The sequence below is a fragment of the Chaetura pelagica genome, unplaced genomic scaffold, assembly GCF_000747805.2.
Source record: "Chaetura pelagica isolate M959 unplaced genomic scaffold, ChaPel_1.0 scaffold222, whole genome shotgun sequence".
In the NCBI taxonomy this organism is placed as follows: Eukaryota; Metazoa; Chordata; class Aves; order Apodiformes; family Apodidae; genus Chaetura; species Chaetura pelagica.
In genome coordinates this window covers 2,326,362-2,334,278 of record NW_009952711.1, presented here as the reverse complement: position 1 = coordinate 2,334,278, position 7,917 = coordinate 2,326,362, and positions in this window count along the sequence as shown.

Sequence of the window (7,917 nt, the reverse complement as noted above, 5' to 3'; positions counted from 1 at the left end):
AAGCAAAATTATAGCAGGGTAACAATTTACCTGCCAAAATAATTAATAACTACTCACCCAGGCTTACCTACCCTGAAAATAATAGTTAATTCATATTTTTTCCGAAGTAATTTTCACTACCATTAGAATTTCTTATTTTTCTTAAACAATTTCACAGTGCAGTTCTTGATCACTAGCAGTCCTCCCTTGATCTACACGTACACCCCTAGCTCTGTACCACCCTCAGCTCTGTGAAGTACTATCACTGATATCAACATAATAATTCACAACAGTTACTATTAAACACATATAAACTGCCACAGGATCGGGTCTCCTGCCAGCAGAGCAGAACACGAACAGCCAAGGGTAGCTTTCATGCTGCTAACATATGACTAATCTTGATCTGATCTGTTGCAGGTTCATGTTCATGAAAATCAGATTATTTTTGTTTTTAAAAACACACTTGTTTTTGGCAGAAAATAATATAACCATTATGAACGTCAAGGGAATTGATCAGTAATAAAATCGGTAGAAATAGCTTCCTGGTTTGGTTTTTAAAGACACTCAAAGTGTAAAAAATGGCTAGTTGTTGACAGAGGGGCAAAAATGCTTAGAGACAGAAAGCACAAGACCACTACATGTTTCTTCATCCATATTCTTCCAAGGACCAACTCTCCAAAGAAGTGCTTTTGTGTTTTTGCTAACAGACTTACTTTTACATGTCTTATCTCCAAAACATGACTCGATGTCAGATGTTACTAGTTCCAAGTCTATTTCATTAAAATTTTTAAAAGGCCTCTCAGTAACAAGCAAGGCACGAAAGGACTCTTCTTAACTTCTATAATGACAACACAAATTACTAAAAAAAACTTCTCCTGGAGATTACACAAATGAAGTATGACGCAGAGACAGAAGAGGTTTTTGATATGCCCTAGTTTCCTTTGAGATGGGTTTCATTTTATTTTATTTTTTTAATATACACAGGATTTAGAAGATGCTTTATGCTGACAGTTTTTGACTTCAAGTAAAGTATTAACAAAAGCTGTATTTTAGCCTGTCTTTTAAAATTTCAATACTTCTTCAATGGAATAGTTTAAACCTTACCTTTCTGTCATTAGCTAACAGATGTAAAGCAGCACAGTCCTCTAACTGACTTACATTTGGTACAGACTTTTGCAACGTCATCTATCAGTTCATAAAAGGGCATTTTTTGACACCTTTTCCTTTGAAAAGAAACCATGAGGCAAAGTCCTACTTTAAAATATTCTTACACTTCTATGACAGAAAGAAAGTGAAACTTATAATCTGTATTTCACAAGTCTTGGCATTAGTTTTATCCTTGACTGTATCTAACAGACCTTGCTTCAGTGCCAAAACAGTGGAGTCAAGCTCTACTAATATATAATTTAAGTCTCCTCCATGGTGTCTACAGTTTTGCAGATATATGTATTTCAGAAGTGTATGGCATACACTTCTACATAGCTATGGAAAAATATTCCTCTGTCTTATGTGATGAGTTGGCAACACTATTGGATGCATATTTGATGCCAAATGGTCTACCTCTTTTTTTTTCACTTTTTATTCTTTCAGCCATATTTTCAAAGACAGCTGCAGCCTTCTTGGGTATATTTTCACCATTCTTGACGCCAACTGCCTCTTGGGACAAGCATGCTCTTTTAAAGGATTTTTATGCAAGTAATAAAAAAAAAAAAAAAAAGAGGGAGGGTCCTCTCTGCTTAATCTCTTCCTAGGGGGTCAGGAGTTTTCATTTCTGTCATCGCTGTGTATCAAACACTTTCAATCCATTTGAACAGTTGCAGAACTGAAGCACACAGACATATTGTCAGTTAATGTTGTAAATATACCACAGTCTGTACAAAATGAAATATTTAAAAAGAACAGCACCACCACAGTTTTTCACTCTGTGATCACTACACCTGCCTCATTAATCTCATGTACCCATGTGAGGTAAATACATAGTACAACTACAAACTAAAAATCAATAAAGCCTTTAAAAAGGTTTAATTTTATTCTACAAGGGAGGTTATCATAATCCAACTCTGCTTTCTCACATTCTGCTAGCAATTTCTGTCAGCTCAGTTTCAACTGCTAACTTTGTTCTCCATCTCGCTATCTATCATGCTGTTATAATGCCAGTTCAAATGCTGTTTGTAACAGCACAGCAATTTCACAGAAGTTGCTAGCTTCATAGTGTGCTCCTTTAGAAGAGCATGGAAATTATTAGATTAAATTACAAATGAAAGACTCTGCAGTTGGTCATGATTACTGGAACATTTACATACATTCAGTTGATCATGAATTTTAACTTTTGTTCCTTTACACATCTTGTGTTTACATTCTGTTTTACTGGATTATATTGGAAATTAAATTGAATACCACTGGAAAAGTGCTATATGTTTTCTCAACATCCTCAAAAGAAAATAATGTAACGCACATCTCACCCATCCCCTACACTAGCTTAGTGCCAACAGGTCCCCTACAACCATTTTTAAAACCTCTGTTAACATGAACACATTTCACATACAGCAGTGCAACTCACTATTTAAAGAACACAACTGTACAGGAATCTGCTTTCCAAAGCAAGACCTGCAACATCCCAGTTGCCCCCCCACTTCGTAAGGTTTCACATACCAGCATGGGACCAAACAATTAATATATCTAGAAATACCTGAAGAAAACATGGATCATACCGCCATTGGTGATCACAATAGGTAAGCAGCAGGATCTTCGATTATCTCACTGCTGGGGGTATCATTTTCAGGAAGATATTTCAAACTCATTTCTTGACCATATACTGCCACTGCAAATATCTAGTAATTTTCTACAGGAATAGAGCTATTTGACCCAATTCCAATGCAGATAATTATATTATCTGTACCTGAAATCCCTCTGAGTGTTTCAGTCAGGTATGGTATTCTTCACTCTCTGTTCTGATCTGCTTAGCATGGCTGAGCACCATTAAACAGCTGTCAGATTCCACACAAGAAGTGGCTGGATTTCAGTAATAAGCAAAATGGTTCCCGATAGTGTTCTAAACACCTGGGGATCCTTCCAAATGAACAGTGCAATGAGGCTAAACTATAAGATTAAACTGCTGTAAAAAAGGCCCGCAATTTCTTTATAAAGCTACACACCCTAATATATTTAGTCCCTGAAGAGCTCAGTTGTTGCTGAGAATGAAACATATCTAGATCAGACTTCAGATTAGAGTATGAAGAATAATTCACAACCTTTACATTTAAGAAATGAGACAATTAACTTCTTGTGAGATATAACCCAAGCTACTCTCATATTTCTATCAGCACAGACCATCTAAAACAGATAAGCTGAAGTGCTAAAGCATAAGCCAGAGAACAGAGCTCAGTTAAGTTAGTTCAGCTACCACAAAATACAACACCAGCCTCTTCATCTTCAGTCCAAGGAAATTTTATAACCAATATTTAAAGCAGTAAACAAACTATCTAATCATGAACACAGCTTGTTAGAAGTGAGAAGAGGCTTTCTAATTATCAGAACAGCAAAGCTGTAGAAGACCTTCCTATCAGAAGCCTGGGGCCAAAAAAGCTAACAACCCCTAAAATGAAGTTCTATCCATTTACAATACAAACTGTGTAACATGGATCTAGAGTCAGCAGAGGATTTAGACTCTGCTCTTCACAGTCCTCCTCTACATATCTTGAAAGAATCTGTGAAGGTACGAAGGCATGGATTGTCTGCCAGCCACCAGTATACATCATGTTAAAACTAACAGCTCTTTAAAATGTATTTCTAGAAGCGACTATCAAGGTGACAAAGACTGCCTTATCAATACATGAAAAACAAGAGACTTGAAAAATGAATGAGAGGAAGAGAAAACAAGACAGCAGAAATCTGCATATGAAGCATGGAAGTTTCCACACCTTACCTGTAGGAACTTGCTCTTCTACTAAAGCCACAGAAATTCAGAAACTACTGAATCTCCCTGGCAAGTTCTGGTCCAGGTTTAAGTGTATTACAACAGAGAAAACTTCAGCTTCACTTGAGAAGCAGCCACTGCTTCCCTCCCACAACATGCTGCTCCAAGCAAGCGAGATGATAGAAGTTTTTTAAAAGTACAGGTGCCTATAGCTAAAAGGTCTAGGATGGACAAACAGCTGAGGAGGTGACAATTGCCTCCCAGCACAGAAATGGAAGGCCATAAGTTAGGTGTACTGTTCCATTTTGACAGCTCTCTGTAAACTATCTGGGCCCAGCATTCTCCTCTCCCTTTCCTTACACAACTGCTCAACACTGCTGCCCGTCGCCTCTTTGCTTCATGTTTAGAAGCAAGAAAGCACAGTCTGTAAACAATCTTGAACCTACACAGCACCCAGACTTGCCAGCACATTTAGATATGGTCCCAATTTATTTTTTTTTTTTTTTTTATTTACACCTGTTCCTACAACTATGTGTCACTGAAAACACTTTAAAAAAAATATTTCAGCAGAGAATGGATCACCTGTTTGTGAATTAATGTCAGGACTGACAGATATAGTCATTTAAAACTAGGTTGGCTTTTTTCCCCTCTATCTTTTTCACTGGTAGAGCTCTTAGATTAAATCCACTGAGATCAACTGAGTTATTTCCGATTTTCCCCATTACACATTTTTGTAGCTTAGAAAACAAATACTAGAATTAAAATTAAAAAAAAACCAACAGACAACTTCCCAAAGCTGAAATTGCCCTTTCCATTCAAACAAAGTGCTATACCCAAAACTGAGATTGTCAAACAGCCTGTTAATCTCCATTTTAAAACATGTTCTTTATTTAGTAAAATTACAGCACTTGGTTGAACGATAACAGTATTTACACACTGGTTTATGAGCTCCTGAGATGCTTCTCAAGCAAATAAAATAAGAGAACAGGTTACGGTTTATTGAAATAAGAGAACTGCATTGTTCCTAAGAGAACAGCATACTGCTGCTATTATTGCTGCTGTGGTACAAACATTAAAAACAATGTTATCCTTTAAAGAATTCATAGCACATATCATTTAACAAAATAGGACTAAACCAGTGGTGCATGCAGAATAGGCCACAAAGATGGAAAAGGCAACCAAAAGAGTCTACAGGAAACATCCGGATTTGTAAAATTCAGAGAGTCCTCCAGAAAACAACACACAAAGTTTAGTATCATAACGATGCTCCATGGAATAGTTCAAATTCAGAAATGGAAAAAATCTGGCAATAAAGGATTTTTTAAAGAAAAGAACACCAGAAACCTACTGACGTCATTACTAACAATGACACATCCCTATTTGTGGAGAATCACCTAAATTAAAGTAAAAGACAAAAAAAAAAAAAAAGAATCCCCCCCAGTCTACCAGAAGAGAAAGGGTCAGGCTGAAGAGATGATACGGCAGTAAATTCCAAAGGCTTCTGAAAAACAGCAGTAGTCTCAATACTTCAAGAGCAAGAAAACAAGTACCTATATATCCACAGCTTTTATTATTAAATACAAAGCATCAGAGAAATATTTACACACAGCACATTCCCCATTATATAAGAACTGCTTTTAGATTTTTTCAGTACAACATATTCTCTTGATTGACTTAAAACTGAAACCAAGAGCTCAGTCGAAAAAAGCCCAACAAAAACAAAACTGTTTTTTATCAGATTAAAAAGCTTTTTATAACCTTTTCATTTTTAATGAGACATCAGTTCTCTATTAAAATATAGTTTATTATGGTGATTTCTAGGGGGACTAGTAGAATATTAAGCCTTAGACTGCAGCATGGGGAGAACTCCATAGATGTCAAAGTCTGCAAAGTTAAATGAATGGCACTTAAGAGTGCCAGGCCAGGGCCAGGGCTGGTGAGTGAAGCATTCCTTTCACTAACCATAGCAAACCACAAAACCTTCTTGCTGAACACACAGAGACTGAAATTCAACCTTCTGGATAGTGACTACTCTTAGGAAATTCTTAAGCAATTAGTGTCAACACTACAAACAACCTCTTGGGGAAAACCAGACTTTTTATCCCTCTTCTGATTTTTCCACAATAAATCAGGTAACGATTCTCTATTGAAAGGTGTTTTTGATAACTCTTGAATTTATGTTTTCAGTTAAGAACTCTACACAAACAACATAACCTTAGCAAAATAAAAATCAAGTTATGTAAGGATCTAGCCCCTTCTTCTATTCTGTTTTCTTCATTCCCCAGGTAAACTGTTACAAACTCGGAAGAATCAAAGCAGCTTTGCAGCAGGTGCAGCTGTGAAAATAAAGGATATGGAACTAACATTTACAGTATTTTAAAAGGTTTTCTAAGCCCAACAATAAGGATTTTTACAGCTGGAGAGGTATGTGTATGTATCTCTTAAGTATTTAAATACCTGTATAACTCCTCCATACAGATTGCACAGAGTACAGATCTGCCAGTTCACAAGATAAAATAATCACGACCCAAACAGGTAAATTCTTGAAGTCAGTACACAGCTGAACATATGAGCTTATAAAGGCAGCTGTTCCAAAAATAATTTCACCTATACTGGTCACACACTAAGGTCACACTGTTGCCAGAAGAAATAAAACATTGTATGAAAAAAGCAAGAAATCAAATTCTATTTCAATAGTTAAGAAAAAAAAAAAAAAAAAAAGCTGCAAGTTTATAGGGACACTTAACACCTAAAATACCAAGTCCTGATTTCAAGGAGGCCAAAATGTTAATATTGTCATGTTTTCCTGCACAGTTCTGTACCTCCAGGTTTTAACTTAGAGAAAGGCATAATCAGCTGGTGTGTAGTGTGTAGGTCAATTTCCAAAATGCTTATTTATGCAACATTAACACAGAATGCCAGCTCCAATTCTCTTACTGTTTGCACTCTAGGAGTAGGCTTGTATTTTCTGCCAACTCTATGACATCATCTGAAAAAAACCAAACAATTTTTTTTATTTTTTTTTTCCAAATCCCTGCCCGTTTCCTTTTCCATCTCCTCTCTGCCTCCTCGCACGCCAGCTCCTGCCGCAAGCTCCCTGCCCCTGGGGAGGCGGCAGAGAGGCCCGGAGCTGTGGCCATTGTGTGGCACAGGGATGGCTCCTCCATCACTGACCTTCGGGTTCTCACTCCGCCTGTTACATAACCCAGCGCCCGCCTGCGTGCGGCGAGGGAGCGCGGCGAGGGCCGGCGTGTGCCCGGCCCCGCACCCCTCCCCTGCCTAATCCCGGGGAGGAGGGACATATGGGTCAGCAGGTTAGCAGTACCAATGCCTAAACAAGCCGGGACCGCCAAGAAAACACCCCAACCACCAGAGCCGCCTGGTCTTCCCAGAGTCCCGTCCTCCCCTCCCCGCCCTCCTCCTCTTCGCATCCGTACGGAAACGGCAGCCCAGCGGTACATAATTTATGGGACCCCAAAGTTGCCCCCTCCCCAAGGCCTCCGCCGGCTGCCGGCTCCCCGGCACCACCAGCTGCCCGCGCCGCCGGAGCCCTGGGCCGGGAGAGCCGGGGCGTTGTGTAACACCCGCCAACTACGGCCGCTCCGCAAACATCCAGAAAACTCCCCGACAAATTAAGGAAATTTTCTTCAGTGTTTCTGATTAACCTCGTTACATAAGGCGCTTGCATTCCAAATCCACTCTCGCAAGCTCTAAATATACCCTGCGCAGCCAAAGGCTCCCTACACACACGCCCGTGGCCACCCGGCCTCCTCCGGCCAAGCCCGCTCCTCCTCGCCTCGGCATCCGCCGAACTGCGCGCTCCCTGCTCGCAAATCGCCTCTAATTAAATGTTTCGCCGTGTGTCATCTCGATGGCTTTTACTGTACGCGGATTCCCTGAGTGGGAAGCTGCCTGGGAAGGGGGGGTGTGGCCAAAAGGGGAAAAATACTGTAAAACACAAGCCAACACATGATCAGCCATATTCCAACCTACAACCAAAAACCCCTCCGTCCGAGGAGAGA